The sequence below is a fragment of the Myotis davidii genome, unplaced genomic scaffold (assembly GCF_000327345.1).
Source record: "Myotis davidii unplaced genomic scaffold, ASM32734v1 scaffold2330, whole genome shotgun sequence".
In the NCBI taxonomy this organism is placed as follows: Eukaryota; Metazoa; Chordata; class Mammalia; order Chiroptera; family Vespertilionidae; genus Myotis; species Myotis davidii.
Genome location: NW_006281908.1, coordinates 19,799 through 37,791, shown reverse-complemented (window position 1 = coordinate 37,791; position 17,993 = coordinate 19,799). Strand labels below are relative to the sequence as shown.

General features: G+C 43.1%; 1 pseudogene; it reads left to right on the top strand.

Moving 5' to 3' along the window:
* The first annotated feature begins 566 nt into the window (after positions 1-566).
* Positions 567-2,249, top strand: LOC102770209 (annotated as a pseudogene).
* The last annotated feature ends 15,744 nt before the right edge of the window (positions 2,250-17,993 follow it).

Below are 17,993 nucleotides of genomic sequence, written 5' to 3'. Positions count from 1 at the left end.
GCTGAGAAAGTAATTCTACTCCTGCCTGGATCCTCTGTGTTGTCCAGGCTCTTCTCACACATGTTCCAGGTCTGCTCTGGTATGACTGCAACTTGCTTCACAGCCCCTCTACTCATCCAAATCACTCTCTCTGGAAATCACTGCCTCGTGATACGGATCCCTGTTTCTCTAATCCTAGTGCTTCATGCAGCCTTTTCAAAACTCTGTCTGTTCTTCGCAATCATGTTGTTGTGGGACTGTGGCATTTCCTATGTATCACCAGTAAGCATTTCCTAAGCAAGGTGACTTAGGGCATTACCATTTAATCTCCTCTTGCATGGGTTCTTATTGGGAGCATAAGTATGCGATACCTAGGAGACATTAAATGGTAATGTTCTAAGTTACTCTGCTTATAATTATAGGCAGCTAATTTATATTATATATTTAACTGAATAAATATATACCAAGAAGTTATATTAGGCTCTGAAATGATGAATGAGACGCACTGTCTGGCCTCAGAAATCATAGAGCTGAGAAGAGAACAACAATTAAGGAGGCGGTTTTAACCCAGTTTCTCATGTGCCGTAATGCAGAGGGCCACACGAGCTCGGGTAGCACCGGAGAGGGACACTGAACACAGGCGTAAGAGGGGGTGCGAGGTGGCTTTCTCAAGAGGCCACACTGACTCTGATAATCATTTCGAACAACATTCCTTGATGTAGGAAAACAAATGCACTTTATTTCTAACTTGTTCTCCTCTCACAGAGGTCCCACTGAACTCCCAACTCACAAACTTTCCCACCTTCCTTCCTGGCATGACATCCCATTAGAACCTAGATTCTCAGCGGATTTGGAAAGAGATTGCTCCGTGAAGGGAACACGCACAGTCTCAGCTTGTGTGTAAAGATTCATGTCACTGAGTCCAGCATTTGCTGGCCACTCCACACTAGCATTTTAAAAAAACAAATAGCAAAGACACAAAACTTCCATTTCTTACAGAAACATGACAGACTCGCTTCCTGTTTGCTCTGCCGCTCTCAGTGGTCGGGAGTTGACAGCTGCAGCAGGAATCGCACCGTCACTCCCTATAAGAAAAGAATGGCGTCTTCACAGTTCTTCTCACAAAACCTCTTGGCCCACATGAGCAAATCGAACTTCTAAAATGACTGCGTCTTTTAGAGGTACGTGGAGACAGAAAACATTTACACTATAAACTATAAAATACCAGAAATTCCACTGGAGCAGTACACTGTGCGTGTGAATACTTTTTCCCCCAAGGCTGAATATTCTGCAAACTGGTGCCTGTTTAAAGAATTTGGAATAGCTCACTGGGGGACAAAAAAACAGAACTAACGTTTCAAGCTCCAATCCAGCACAAGAAACGGCAGGGAAACTTATGAGTTAAAAATTAAGGGAGAGAAAAAAGGAGGCAGCTGATTGCCTACACTCCACTGTTAAATACAATGATGCAGAAAAATGCTAAAAACTGTCCTATCTAAAGAAACTTGACCTTGAAAAACCTGGGCCTGCACAGGTGGTGGGGCAGAGTATGGGGACAATGGGCCCCACAGCAAGTGCAAGTTGTGTGGCCGGAGGGATGGCTTTGGGGAAGAGGTGGGGGCAAGTGCGGCCTCTTTACCTAATTGGGCTGCCCAGACATTGCACAGGCGGCTGGCTCCAGATGATCTGAACTCCAGAGCATGTCTTTGACCACCCATAGGAAATGGTTACAGCAGCTGCAATGCAGAAATACTCAAACCCTATGAACCCAAGTATGGAGTTGATGTACTGGGCAGACACATAGATGCCTCTGGAAAGTTGCACAGCCATATACGCCCCAGCATAGAGAGGGGCCTGCCTTCCATTATGAAATCTCTTACTGAGCAGTTAGGAATAAACTTATGTGTAAGAACATTTTATAGTTGATTCTGTAGAAAAAAATAATGGAACTTAAACCCATTAATATATCATGCACACACGTTTTCAGTAGCAACCATATCTTCAGGATCCAGAAAAAAAAATACCCTCAAAAAACCATAATCATTGTGAAAAGACTCAGTCTCAGTAGTTATCTCAAAGGACTGATGGCAAGTACTATATCTTCAAACACTACGGAAGGCCAGGAAACAATGAAATGTATGATACATACATTAAATGCTGAGATCTAAGAATTGGCAGCTTTGGCAAGAGGGAGCATGAGGACACCAATGGCAGAAGCAGCATTTTATCAGGACGAAAGCTGGCGTACCAGGCCCCCGAGTCTCTGCTAGCTGGCAATATATTTATTTATTTTTAAAATACAACCATATTTTAGGTGGCATTTTTTATAAGCCAAAGAAAAGCTATGTGACTTTTAATAAGAACAAAGAGGTGCAGGGTTTCTAAATAAAAGGGATTCATCCAAAAAATAATAAGAAACTTGATCTCATGTATAAGATTTAGCTTAAAAATTACCTCCATCACCTACCATAGCACCTCATACTCAAATGCATAAATTGGAAGGAGCAAAATCTCTAAAGCTTTAGCCTTGTATATATCAAAGGTCTTAAATTCTCGATGGCCTAGAAGCTAAGAGGAGCTCCTTTTGACATGCATATGTACCTACCAAGGTGGGTCAGATGAAAGGGATCATATCCTAGTGGTAAGGTTGAGGAACTAAGGAGGAGCAACTAGGGCAGCATCCCAGTGGCAACTCTGGAGAAATGAGAGTATAAGGAAGAGAAGAGCGGAAGTAGGGAGCAGATTCTTGCGAAGAGTCTGAGGCTGACCTTAGTTGAGGATAAAACCAAACCACCTTTCTAGGATGCTTACATGGTACAAAGGGAGGAGGTCCATGGCCAGAGGAGGAGGACCCTGTGATAGCCACCACCTCCTGGGTGGTCTAAATTATTGCTTTCATGCTAGAAACAATTTTTAAATGTGAACTTTGACATTTCCTGCTAATTTGTAGAGTTAAATAACTTGGTGGTTCTTTTAAAAAAATATTTATTTGAATACCTGCATGAAAGAATCTCATTTGAATACAGTATGTCGCATGTGCTCTCTCTCATTAGTAGGAAGAGAATAAAGAAAGCATCTGCAGAATAAAATATATATGGAACATCTGTTTAATCTCCAGTACAATTTTATCACCTATCTAGAATGCTACTAGATGTACCAGATACTAACATCAAAGCAAAATGAAATATCTAAGGTTGGCTCAATGGATCTTTCGGGTACTTCTGTGACAGAGGCAGGAAAGGTGGCAGAGAGGCTGCTCAATTTTTACTATAGTGCTAGAGGTAATTAACAATATTTACCAGATTAAAAAGTATATTCACCTTTCCACTTACTAACAGAGCTAACATTACAGTGATTAGTGGGTTTCTTATTTCTAAAAACTCAAGTTCCTGTTTCATTTTTCTCTTAATGTAGTTTCCAAACTACATTATATTAAATAGCAGCACATATTATACTACTTAGTGAAGTTTATTTCAATGACAAATCTCCATTGTTAGAGCACACTCCTAAAAACCAAGATGTGAGATGGCCTTGGTGTGATACCTAATAAGTGTAATCAAGTCAACAAATGGGTACACAAAATTCAGTTTAAAACCACCCAGACACTTAAAATAAAATATTTCCATATAAATAAGTTAAAATATTTTCAAAAGGGTTGTGGGAGGATGGTAGCAGAAGTGACATAATTTGTTGTTCTTTCTTTCCTGAATAAAAATAAAAAAATATGATAGAAAAAAATTCCATAGTCAACATCTACAACAGACTTAGGTGACAAGGAATTATCACAGATACAAAAATACAAATAGAAAACAACTAACTAGCAATAGATCTAAGATATAGAGTATCAGTGACTTTGTGAAAGGAAGCAAAGAGAAGACAAGGAACCTGTCAAAATGCCACCAGGTACTACTGGAATCTAATGGGTCGTTTTGAGCAAAGAAATAGTAACTGGGAGAGGATACTGAGGTTGCAATTTGCAGGCTGGAGCAAGAGGGCTTTGAGAAATTCTGATGGTAGTCTGACTCTGGACCCAAAAACTTCCCAAAACTAACAGACTGGCAGTACATACCCTCCCAGGATAACTTCCCTCACTCTGAACAACTGTTAGAAACAGAATTCAAACTAACTGCTAGAGATGATAATGTCTAAAAGGGAAAAAATAAATAAATTTTAAAAATAAACAAAATGGGCAGGGTATAGAGAAGGAAGACTTCAGAAAATATAAAGCCATCTATTGTATTACTTTGTAAAACAAGAACTCTGGAGTGGCTCTGTTGATTATACAATTTGAACTCCGGCTACCCCACATTGTTATATGCTATATTTGTAAACCAAGCATTTGTTTTGAAAACTTGGAAAGAAAAAAAAGGTAAAATATTTAATTAATATTTTTGTATCCATTTACATTGAATTATATTAATTAATGTTTTGTACTGATAATACATTGATTTTAATAAACATTTATTTTATGCAATCAATACTTTTAATATTTAATTAATACACTTATATGGTCTTCAGATAATATTATAGACATTGGGGTTAAATAACACAGTATTAAAATTAATTTCACCCCAAAATATTAATTTCACCCACTTTTTATTTTTTTTTAATGTGACTACTTGAAAATTTAAAATTATATATGTGTTTATTATAATAGAAGTTCCAGGAAACAAAGGAAATAAAGATCATTAGAAAACAAAATAGAAATGTAAATACTGACTAAATATTGGCATTAAAGGGATTAGTCTGTATTGTAATGATTCTAAAAGGGTATTTGTTTTTTAGCCTTAGCTGGTTTGGCTCAGTGGATAGAGCGTCAGCCTGCGGACTGGAGTCCCAGGTTCAATTTCAGTCAAGGGCACATGTCTGGGTTGAAGGGTCAATCCCCAGTAGGGGGCATGAGTTCTTTCCCTCTCTCTTCCTCTCTGAAAAATCAAGAAAAAATATATACTTAAAAAAAAGATGTTTGTCTTTTAGAGATACATACAAAAATGCTTATAGATGAAATGACAAGACATGGAGAGAGGATTGAGAGAAGTAGGTGGAAGTTTAGAGGAAACCATATTGGTCATGAACTCATCACACTGAAGTGAATGGTAGGTACACACAGATTTGCAATACTCTTCATTTGAATGATGTTTGAATTTTTCCACAATCACAATGTAAAAACCAAAAACAAGAAACAAATCTACTTCTATAAATTGAAAAACACTTAAAGAGAAATAAAGATGGCTCCACAAGGTGCAAAACAAACGGGAAGAATGTCAGAATAAAGATTCCTTTTCCGTAACGTTCGCACCGAGATGAGAATGGAAGGAGGCGTCACTACAGCCGGTCAGTTTTTCCGTTTATGAAATGTTCCAAATCTTTATGAACCATCTGGAGAACAAGGCTTTGGCTCGATTTCCATTCCACAGTAATAATGAGACATTTATTGAGAAAGAATGTCAAAAGGAAAAGCTTTTAATGTGGCTATATACACACACCAGAAACTGAAACACTTAAAGCAGTCTTCACCCCAATTAACAAAAAACACACACACACACACATAACATAATGTCAACAACAACATCCAATTATTCTGGTAATATACTACAGTGTAAAACCCACATTTGAACTCTGACAGAATCTTGGTTTTAAGATTATGTTATAATACTGCCAAAGATTTTTTTAGTAATGAGATAACCTTCCGTGTATTATTCATAATAAGGCATTTTTGATATTTAGCAATATAGATATAGGAGAAAACAGATATAAAATGACCTAGAAATAGTATTTTTTTTCCAAAGGAGCATTTTATGAAAGACTAAAAAACCATGGATTTCCAAGTTTTTGCCGCTTCTAGTTTGCTCTCTTTCTGAATTTTCATTTTTCAGACAAAAATATATAGATCACTCCATATAATTTCTAACATAAATGTGTGTGATGTTATAAACTTTGGATCAAATAGCAAAGTTTTCTCTGGCCTCTCTTTTCATTATACTCCAACTCCAGTCTAAAAATAAACTCTGGCCACCGGGAATGGTACAGATGAATGGGTACAGAGGATGAATAAGTGATCTTTAGTGCCCATTTGGTCAGACAATGTGTTACACCCCTCATGTGTGTTATATATGTAAGTCTCATTTGAACAACCTTGTGAGGTGAATGCATATTTATATTTTACTGGCAAGGAAATTGGCGAATAATGTTATCTTGGGACTTCAATTTAACTTAACAAACCTTCCTCGAGTGCTTACTTTGTGGGCACTGCTGATGGTGCTGAGAAATCAGAGAAGACTATATTACTAGGGGCCCGGTGCACGAAATTCGTGCACTGGGTGAGGGTGAGGGGGAGTGTCCCTCAGCCCAGCCTGCCCCCTCTACATACTGGGAGCCCTCAGGCATTGACCCCTCTCAATCTCCAATCACAGGATCGGCCCCTTGCCCAGGCCTGACGCCTCTGGCAGAGGCGGGCCTCTGGCCCAGGAATCATGCCTGGGCAGGGGACCCCCAGCTCCCTCTGATCGCTTGCTCCACGCCCCGCCCAAGCCTGATGCCTCTGACCCAGGCTTCAGGCTTGGGCAAGGGGACCATCATATCCCCCCAATCCCTGGCTCCGCCCCCCGCCCAGGCCTGATGCCTCGGCCAGAGGAGTTGCCCCTCATCACCATCCGATCGCTGATCACCGGATCGGTCCCTTGCCCAGGCCTGAGGCCTCCGCAGAGGTGTCAGGCCTGGGCAGGGCACCCCCAGCTCCCCTCGGTTACAGGCTCCGCCCCTGCCCAGGCCTAAGGCCTCTGGCCAAGTCATTAGGCCTGGGCAGGGGACCCCCAGCGCCCCGCGATCTCCCGCTCTGTCCCTGCCCAGGCCTAACGCCTCTGGCCGAGGCATTAGGCCTGGACAGCAGGGACTACCAGCTCCCCACGATCTCCCGCTCTGCCCCTGCCCAGGTCTAACGCCTCTGGCCGAGGCGTCCTGCCCGGGCAGCGGGGACCCGCAGCTGCAGCGGCCCCGCGATCGTGGGCTCCACTTTAGGCCCAGGCAAGGGACCCCTAGCTCCCGGGACTGCCAGTTTTGACCCTGCCCAGCTCCCATCGCTGGCTCCACCCCTACTTCCTGCTATCACTGGCCAGGGCGACAAAGGCCCCTGATTCTCCGATCATGGGTGGGGGGCCGGGCAAAGGCGGCCCTGGGGGCTCTTAGCGCCCCCCTGGGTTTCCAATCACTGTCAGTGGCAGGGGGCTTCTTCCTGCTTTCCCTTTCGCCTCCCTGCATTGTGCCTACATATGCAAATTAACCTCCATCTTTGTTGTCAGTTAACTGCCATCTGAGTTGGCAGTTAATTTGCATATAGCCCTGATTAGCCAATTGAAAGGGTATCGGTCGTACGCCAATTACCATTTTTGTCTTTTATTAGATAGGATACCTGCCTTCCATTCACTCACAGTTTACTGGAGAGGCAGACCATAGAGGAACTGATCAGAATTATTGTATGATAAGTCCTGGGGAAGTGCAGATGATTCCTAGCCTTTTCATGCTCCAGAAAGACTTCTGAGATAAAGTGAGACGTCCGGTGGGCTACAGCGAGTGGGCACGGGTCTCAGGATAGAGAAAGGGAAGTGACTCAGCAAAGAGAACAATGTGTCTTCCCGGGGAAGGAAGAAAAATGGATGGAAATAAACTACAATCGACAGGGTAGGACCCAAGAGGAAAAGCGGAAAAGAGAAAGGGATACAGAACAAGAAAACATAGACAAGGAAATAAACATTAAAGAAGTAGTCCCTTATACTGTACTCATCTCACGTGCATTTGGCAGGGCCTGGTTTTTTAACCAAAAGGGAAATGTAAAAAAAAAAAAAATTGTTTGCACCAACCCCTGGCTTTCTTAAGTGCTCTCGATCAGTAAATAATAAGCTGTCTTCATTATAATCTCTCTCGCTCCTTCCACAGAGCATGGGCATAGCTAGGGAGCTGCGTGCTCAGGAAAAAAGATGAAAGAGCTGTCTCCTCCGTGTGGAATTCGTCTTGGTGAACTCACGCGCACAGCTACGTGCAGGAGGCCAGACCCCTTCCCTGTTCTCGTCCAAGTGTTTCACAGCGTCCTACGCATTTTCGCAGTATAAGGTCCACACGGAGCGGGTGGAGCAGACTGCTTCCTCTCTGCCGGCAGTTGTCTTTACCAACCCGTTAGACTGAAGTGCATTCTACAGAGCGCCGGGGAACGATGCGGGAGTGGAAAGAATGATTTCAGTATGAGAGCAAGGACCGCTGTCACTGCCAACTTGACTCCCTTAATAATAACGAGGGGAAGGCAGTTGGCTGAGGGGCAGGTGAGAACACTTTGCAGAAGGCCGAGTCCCGCGGGAGCCCCCTGTGAGGCCAGCACTGAGCGCCTGCCAGGACCCACATGTGCAGCTCTGGCTCTCAGGACGCCACGCATGCTCTCAGCCGGAGCCAGCGGGCAAAGAGCGAGGCGTTGGAGGGCGTGCAGGGTCCTGCTCGCTCTTAAGCACACGCGGGGGTTCACAGGCTTCGTTTCGGCGTTTGGAGCTGGAATCTGGGACGCCCGGGATGTTGTAATGTTTAGGCAAAGTCGCCGAGAACTGATCAGAGATCATCAACTGAAATATGCATTTCTGCATAATGGGATATTAATGAAGGAATAGCAGCATGGCTAATATGCCAAGTTCTAAGACATAATGTTGTTCTGTCAGTTTTGTTTTTCCTATTTGGTTATAAAGTATTAATCAACATTTTGCCATTACATGAGGAGCAGAGGTTCAGTGAAAGGGACAGGAAAGTAGTTTGATTTCCTTCCTCTTCTCAGACGGGAAGGTAGAGGACTACCTGAAGCCCTGCGCACGCAGCACAGTGTCCCCGAGGCCCGACCTGGCAATAAACATGGGACTGCTGCCTGCAAGCGTCAGAGCGGCGCCTGGTGTGTGTTCGCGGACTTGCCACTCTCTCCAGGGCTGGCGTGCTGACGGGAGTCAGGAAAATAGTCCGCATTCCAGGTGAGGGCGGGTGGTGGCAGGGGCTAGGGGTATGGGGGCAACAAGCCAAACAAAACAGAAAACCAGGACAGCTAACAAAGAGGGAGGTTTTGAAGCTGACAATGGTGAACAGGATCTGGAGACAATTCTGAAATGGCGAACAAATGTCTGATTGTATGCAGTGTCTGAGGGCAGGATCCTGGATAGGAAAAACCAATTCAGCTAACCACGATTTACACTAACTTTCTCACATGGCAGGGATTCTGGAAGTGGGCAGATCCTGGCTTTGGTTTAGCTGCTCACCCACGGCAGAGCTCAGGGTCCTCTTGGCATTCTGATCATGGTTGCAGATTACTGCAGCAGTAAGTCATCACCACATGCCCATTTTAAAGCCAGACCATGGGGTGGCCCATGGCAGAGCATTTACCCTCAAACCAATCCTTCAAGTTAGGAAGGAATGAAACCATTCTAGGAAACATGTAACTCATCTATAAGATTGGGGTCTAGAGTGACTAACCTGGGACTTACTTGCCTGGGACTATCTCAGTTTTAGCACTGAAATCCAGATCTCTGGAACCCCTCTTGGTCATAAGCCACTGAGGATGGGTGGTCACTGTGTTGGTGTCACATGGCCATCTCTGATCAATTTTCCTGAGAAGAAGGGCTCTCCACCCATTACCTGAATTAGAGTCTCTTAGCCACAAAGAGTGGAGGATGGTTTTTGTTCTCATTCTCTCAGCCTTGGCTGCACTCTTAGAATAATCTGGGAAACTTTAATGGAAGTGACAATGCCTAGGGCCTAGGCCCTGCTCATAGTGATTCTGAATTAGTCTAGAGTATTTTTTGAGGATTCACACATTAAAAACCTAGCCAAGAGATTCTAAAGCACAGTCATGGCTGAGAAGTAAACTACTAGAGAAGTTTAACAATGGGATCAACACTGAATACTTAACAAAACAGGCCTTGAACAAAGATTATAACTTAGCATGACTGGCAACATAATAAATCCTGAAATCAATGTGTTTAGTTTTCTAAAAAAATTATGTATTTTTTTTTTTACTGATACTCAAAGGTAAGCAAGGTAGATGTTATTTATTTACATTTATAAAGCTGAAGCTCAAAAATGTTGTTACTCACCCTTGAGAGATCCCCTTCATCTACATTGCACTTAATGCATCCTGCATTGCCCAATTTCCATTTTGCAGGACAAATATTGAGGTACATGCCTGAAAACACTCTAATATATACAATAGTAATTTACAAACTTTCATTTAATTATCATGTCTATAATCATGGTAGAATGGATTTAACTCAGTGGGGCCTAACCAAAATTCTTCGCACAAGCAAACCCTAAAAACCATCTATCATGAGTTCCAAGAATGAGATAAAAATAAATGGGTAGAAAAAATGAGAATCATATTAAAATGATTATGTTCTATGTTGGTGAGGAAAGGGATGAATAGAAAGGAAGAATGTTACACGCATTAGAAGTTTGCTACTTCAATCTCTGTCAGTTGGTAGATCAGCTCTGGAGTCCATCCCATTGATAACAATTGAGTAATTTATTTGCTTACTTTGCTTTTCCCTTCTGGATCTCTCTGTTAGCAATAACACTGCACTTGTCTGGAGCTGAATGAAAAGTTGGCCTTGGACATGGGAGTTGTGGGGTATTAGAGGTGAGAAACATATTTGTGATGCTAAGAACGAACCTATATATTCTGTGGCAGGATCATGGTCTCAAGTCTCTCCTTTCTTTAATCTTCTGGGTAATAGGAATGTGTTACTCCTTGTAGACTGAGCCAAAGGAAATTGTATGAGTCTGTGTCTCACATGGAGAGTTGGGCCACATATGGTAAAATTATGCCCGCCATAGTCTGTGAAGTAAGAGTAATTGATAGAGACTACCCAGAACTCTAGGAAAGCAACACAGCCAGTGAAAGAATCAATAGAGTTATTTGGCAAAAGGGTATTGCTCGAAAAGTGTTCCAAGCATCAGTTCTGGGAAGTAAGACTAGACCACAAATGGAAATATCAGCTAGTATTTGAAATGTAAAATGTGTGATGGGTGAGAGCAAGTGGTTAATAACAATGATATAATGAAGTTTTATCAATGACTATGTGCCAAGCATTCTGCCAAACACCCTAAAAACATTATGTCACTTCATTCTCACAATATTCTCATGAAGTTGATAGCATAAATGCCCCATCTAATAGACAGGAAAACAGACCCAGAGTAGACTGAGTTGCTCAACAGCACATGACGTGGTGGAGCTAGGGTATGCACCCAGGCATTTAATTGCATAACATTTCAGAAGTCAAGGGGCATTTCAGGATCTTGTGGCAGCTTCCTCCTCCTCAGACCCTCTCTCAAAACTCAGGTCTGTTCCTTCTTTCTATTGGTCCAAGAAAGGACCAGTAATCATGCAAGTTTAGCTGGTTGGTCATACGTTGGTGCGGGTTGTAATGACAAAACAGGAGAATTAATTTCTCTCTGAAGATATTCCTGCTCTACCTACTCACTCTGCTGGATAGCAGACATTTGTAGCAGAATAACTTATTAGGCAATTAAATTCTCCGCCTACCTCCTGTTGGAAGAGACAGGCAGAAAGATGAAAAGATAACTGTGCCCTTCACCAACCCAAGAAGTTCCGAGTTTCTGATTTCTCTCGGGAGTTGGTAGTACCTTTTGTGCTGCCTGGCCCAACATAGAAGCTGCTGGGCACCTGCTGTCCAACCTTACCAAGGCTTTGTGTGGGGGGAATTTAGCTGTGTTCCTCAGAGGGAGGAGAAGGGGACTAGGTTAAAAGAAGGGAGTTGCACAAATGTCGCCATGGTTCCAGGGACTGGAGGAAAGGGATATGGCAATGGGTTTCATAAAGGGTGTGTCCCATGTGGGAGTCCCCAAGGAGGCAGCAGGACTTCTGATGGGGAGAGCTTATGTGCTTCCAGAGGTGGGAGACTGACTGTCCAGCACCACAGTCTTCGAAATTGCTGCCAAAGATGCTGGGGCCACACTGGCAGAGTCTGTGGCATTACCTGCCTCTGAATGGACCATAATGTCTTGTGCAATGAGCATCCTGCTGGCATCCTTGAAGGACCAAGAGGCTATTTCCTACCTTGTTGTTGTTGCTGTGTGTGTGTTTTACCTCTGAGAGTGTACGCCACACTAAAGACAAAAAAAGATCCCCCAGCAATAAATTATATTCGTTTTCTTCCTGCCTCGTAAATGAGTGCTTAGAGCCAGGTACAATTTAATATATAAAAATTAAATATCAACTTTCTTGTCCCTCACGTTTGTGGAAATAATTCACACTTTTACATCGATTCTCCTATTTAACACAAGCAAACGTTTTAAGCATCTAATCGAGGTACGTAGTTACCCCCTTGCACAGAAGGGGAAATCGAGGCAGGGGAGGTCACTATGCATTCAGCGGGCTGACATCATCGAGGAAAGAACCACACACAGAAGACCTACGTCTTGCGTCTTGTGAGGAAATCGTTTGGTTGAAACTAACAAAAGCCACAATTCAACAACTGACCTGAGGATGTGCAATGGAACAGCGTGATGGTTTCCCTGCTGCGGCCTCACACCTCGGCAGACGTCCAGTGGGGCCACGGGGTCTGGCGCCAGAGCCCAGGTCACCGCCTGTCGCCTCCCATCTCTTGGAGGACCATTGATTTTCAGCCTGCACATGCGCAGTTCACTGCCCTGATCTACTTTCCGGGGGTGGGGGAAGGGATTAGGAGGGGGGAACGGTCCCGCCCCTACCCTGCAAGGACCAGGGTTCAGAGCTTATCTCCCACCCCCCAGGGCTGGGTTCGGGAGGCAGGCGCTGCCCCTGCACTGTGACTCTGGGTGCGGGTTTGTTGACAGGTGGCATGAGCCACACTCCTTAGGGATGATTCAGGGATGAGGCCCTCTAGCACGGGGACACCCTCCTTCTCTCATCTCGGAGGTCTGCCTCCAAAGAGCTCCTGAGATCTCCAGATCAGCTTCCTGCCTCAGGCCTGACTCCTCCCTCCTCTGAGCAGCCCCCTGGTCAGCTTCTCTCTTCTCCCTGCCCCTCCCTGGGCCCGCATTTACTGCCCCCAGGCCAGAGCCTGCCTGGCTCCCGCTCCAACTGCACTGTTTGACTTCCTGGTGTTAAAATTAAGTACAAAAGGTAGAGAGAGAACTTTAAAATTCCCTGAGCAGACAAAACCCTTTAAACCACATATGTGAAACCTAATTTAGCATATTCTGCAAAACAAGCAAAACTGGTGCCGCTTGAAAATGCCTCGGATCATCATAAAAGAAACTTAAGTCATCTTCCTAAAAAGCCTATAAGATAACCACTTTTAACCAATGCCCTGTCATCTGGAACCCCCCATTGCAATAATAACCAATCATTATAAAGTTAGAAAACTTCCCCATTTTCACTGTATAAGCCATCCTGTGAAGTCATGGCCCCAAGTTCCCTATCAGTCCTTCTGTTTAAAAGCTCCCAGGTCACAAAGTATTCTTAAATACACAATAAACTCTCACTAATTACTTACTAAAAACAAACAAACGGAGTTTAAACCAAAAAGGGAATTAATTGACTGACGTAACTGAAAAATCCAGGAGCAAAGCTGGCTTCTAGCAGTGGGACTTAACCGATGTCAGCAGAATGGAGTTTCTTTCTAAGCTGTCTTCTGCTCTGACTTATACTCAGGTTTTAGGTGTTGGCAGGATGACTGCAAATAAGTCCTAGGCTCAAGTGCAATTACAAATTTTCATTTCTGTCCTGTCGGTGTGGTTCAGTGGTTGAGCATTAACCTAGGAATCAGGAGGTCATGGTTGGATTCCTGGTCAGGGCACATGCCCTGGGGGGTGTGCAGGAGGCAGCCAATCAATGATTCCATCTCATCATTGATACTTCTCTCTCTTCCTTTCCCTTCCTCTCTGAAATCAATAGAAATATATATATTTTAAAATGTGCACTAATTTCACAATACTTCCTGCAAAAGTCTCACTGGCTCCAGTTGAGTCACTGAACCAATTACTCTGACTAGGACAATAGAATGGTCCTTTTAGCCTGACCTGAGCCATCTAGTCACCTTGAGTGTAGAGATGTATAGAGATTACAATTCCACCCACACATGGCTGAGTTCCAGCCCTGGATAGTCCTCCATCTGCCCCCTCACCTTGGGAGAGGAAGAGTGAGAGTCCAGAAATGGTGGCTGCCAGATATTGGCCATGGATTCACAAGCCTCTCAGACAGGGAGGGGGAGGGCACACTTTTTATGTCCTTATATCCATGATTATTGCCAAACACAACACAGTGAACTATCCTGTTGTGGGGGCAATGGAGGCAGTTCACAGCTGCCTACAATCCAACGGTACAAGGGAATATACCAGCAAATAAGAGTGAGAATTATGTCCCAGGAGACTCTGGTAATAGAATAGCAATGTTCCCAGAGGGTCAGGATGTGAGAGATGAAACTAAGAATTATTTCAAGGGTCAGAAGGTTAAGGGAGATAGTTAAGGCTGAGTTCCCAGATCCTCAACCATAATCAAAAGGCATCCTGAGAGCCAGTGAACCAAGAAACTCCCAAAATCTAAATGGAAATCTGAATAGTCTAGTGGCTCAAGAGATCAAAGAATGCTTCCTTAGACCAAGAATATCCAGCGCAGCCATCTCTTACAGAACATCCTGCTGAGAAATTACAGCTGCCATTATAGGTGCAGCTGCACAGCCAGCCACTGGCTGTACCTGTGAAGAGCCCTCTCCCTTCAGATGTCTTTCCTTCCAGTATCTCCGAGTCCCACTGGGACTTGCCATTTCCCAGATGCGTGACCACATGGAGGACAGCAGAAGCACGGATGAGCACCAGGAGCCCTGGGTTCCTAAGGTTCAGGCCCCAGGGAAGAGCCAGGACAATAATTCAGGTCCAACTGAAGAAAAGGACACGCCTGGGAGACCCGAATCAGGAGAGCATCAGGGAGCAGCGGCAGGATGGAGACCTTCCTGTGCCAGAGTGAAGAGCTACCCTGCCCAGTGCACGGGGCCACCAGAGGCACCTGGGAACAAGTATCCCCCAGTACCTGACACAGAAGGAACAGGCTCCTCCAAAAAGTCAATTCCCAAGAGAGAATGAAGCACGCGTTTGAGCGACTCTGTCGCAGGAACAAAATGAAAAGACAGGGAGGTTTTCTGCACAAAGCAGGCCCCGCTGAAAGCAGGGCTGTCCTGGTGGGTAGAAGGGTATCCGAAGCGCAGGAGCACAGGGGGGTCACGCATCTGAACGTGGAAAAGAAAGTGGGGTTAGATGTGGACTTCCTGCGTGGGAGGAAAGTTAGTTCAAGGAGGACCTCAAGCCTGAGCAGAGCTGTAACTGGTCATGCCTCTAACTCAGTGGTTCTCAACCTTGGCTGCACATTAGAATCACCTGGGAATCTTTTTAAAATCCTGATTTCTGGGCCTCGTCCTCCGGAAATTCTGCTTCTTTGTTATGGGGTGGGTCCACAACATTAGTAACAAAGAAACAGAATTTCCGGAGGATGAGGCCCAGAAATCAGGATTTTAAAAAGATTCCCAAGTGATTCTAATGTGCAGCCAAGGTGGAGAATCACTGCTCTAACTAGAGGGCTCTCTCCCACCGAAGCAAGGTGGGAAGTATGCTTGCCCCTTGGCTTGGGGAGAGACATAGTCTGTACCTTCCCAGGCCAGTCACCATGCAGACATCCTTGACAAGATGGTCTGGAAAAAAGGTAAGAGATGCAGAAACACGACAGACACATGGAAAGTTGTCTCCCAGCAATAGTCGGAAACCAACCTTTGTCTTATTTTTCCTTCAGTTAAATTCTATCCAAGGGACTTCACTTTACTCATCCATACAGTGGAAGTAGAAGCACTTAATGTTTGGGACTGATTCAATTATATAGATGTCTGATTACTATTGAATTTAACATTTTTCATTTATTCATCAAAGACTGATATCTCACCTTGGGTAAACTCTGTCTATGTCCTTTGGTATCTATTTGTTCCACTCTTAGGCTGGAATGTGCTGCTTGGTGTTAAAACTACAATCTTAAGCCTCAAACATAAAGTCTGGTCAGAGCTGCCCAGGCTGCGCTGAGCACCTGCTGTTGGCAGGATTTCCCCTTAGACATTCTCAATCCCTTCACTTACCTGGAATTCAAGAACTCATCTTCTTTCTTGGCTGAATTTTTTTTACAAGGACAGACTGATTATAAAACTATACATAAATCTAAATGCCAATTAAGTTGAAATTGTAAGTATTTCAAACCTATGTAAGTTAGTTTTTACCAAAAAAAAAATGTCGAAGATCAAAGAAAGTGAACTATTTCTGTGGTTTAGAAAAATTTATATACCCTAACAAAGAGTATGCAGTGACATTTTAAAAAAGAATAGTTAAGCCCAGCCTGGGTTGTTCAGTGGTGAGCATTGACCCATGATCCAGGAGGTCACTGGTTCGATTCCTAGCAGGGCACATTCCCAGAATTCGGATTCAATCCCCAGTAGGGAGGTGTACAGGAGGCAGCCAAAGGATGTTTATCCCTCTCCATCCCTCTCCCTCTAAAAATCAATAAAACTATACTTTTAAAATAAAAATAAAAAAGAGTAATTAAGCATAGGAACAGATTTTTCCTTCAGAATAATAGGCTAGATTTTTTTCAAATATATATATTATGTATAAAATCCTCATAAAACCTATGATCTATACATTATATTGCTTTGGTATTGGAATTAGGATTTAGATAAGGAAATGTTTCTCTATTTTATTTACATGGTTCAAAAATCCCAACACACAAAATGGTGTAGAGTAAAACACATTCCCTCTCAACCTATCTACTCCATAAATATTTTTATTAGTCCCTTGTACATCTTTCCCAAATCAAACTTTTTTCTGATTCACCTCCCCCTCCTTACATAAAAGTTATATATATATTGTTCTGCTCCTTTTTTTTCCACTTAAAATTATGCCTTGAGATTGTTCCATATACTAACACAATGTTTTCTCATAATTTCAGCACTGTTTTTAATAATTATTTAACAAGTGCCCTTTTGATGGGCATTTATGTCATTTCCAATTTTGTATTATTTCAACTAGTGTTGTGACAAATAATCTTGTGTATTTTCTCTGTTATATATGTGCAGTATAAACTCCCAGAAACGGGATGGATGAAGCACAAAGGTTTACAACTTGGATAGATACTGAATTGCTGCTTAGAGGACTTGTAACACTTTGCACAACCCCCAGCAGCATCTGGGTCAGGTGGTGTCTGTGTGGGTGGTGTAAATTTCAGTTGTTTTCACCAAAGCTAGTGGAAATGTCCTCTGATAACATTACTCACCAGGGTGACCAACAGTCTTAAAGTGATAGCCATGTACATTTACACAGAACTACGACTTTGAGTTAAAACATCAGAATGTACTAACGAGCAGTTTATATCTTTGAAGACATAACTGTGGATTTCTGGAAAGTTGCAGAAAATAGATCATGTTTACACGCTACAGAAAATCATCAGGTACCTGCCAAATGATTAACAAGAATTTTACTACCATAGTGACAGATAAAAATCTTCTGTATGACATAACTATAATTAAATGTTATTTTCTTAAATTTATACCAATTATTGAGAAAAAAAGTTTAGCAAATTTATCCTTATCTGGAAGCTTTGTTCAGAAAATACTAGTCATAAACCCAAAGGAAGATAAATTAGGTTCTCATTTATTTAGAATGGAATAGTAGTGAAAACAACAGTGTTAAACTTGAGAGAGCACTGGGTTTGAATCCCAGTGCAGTAGCCTAATGTAGTTAATTCTTCCCTCTCCACCTTTGCTCTGCCCCACTGTGGACAGAATATATTTCCCTGGTTTATTAACTTTGGAATTTTAAGTGGAAGTAACAGTGTGTCAGTTCCCATTTTGCAATTCCCCTCTCCCCTTGCGCTCCTTCCTTTCTGCATGAGAAGAGCATGACTCAGACGGTGGATCTTTATTTCAGAAGGAAATGGTGCTCAGAGAAGACTTGAATCCAACCAGCAGTCT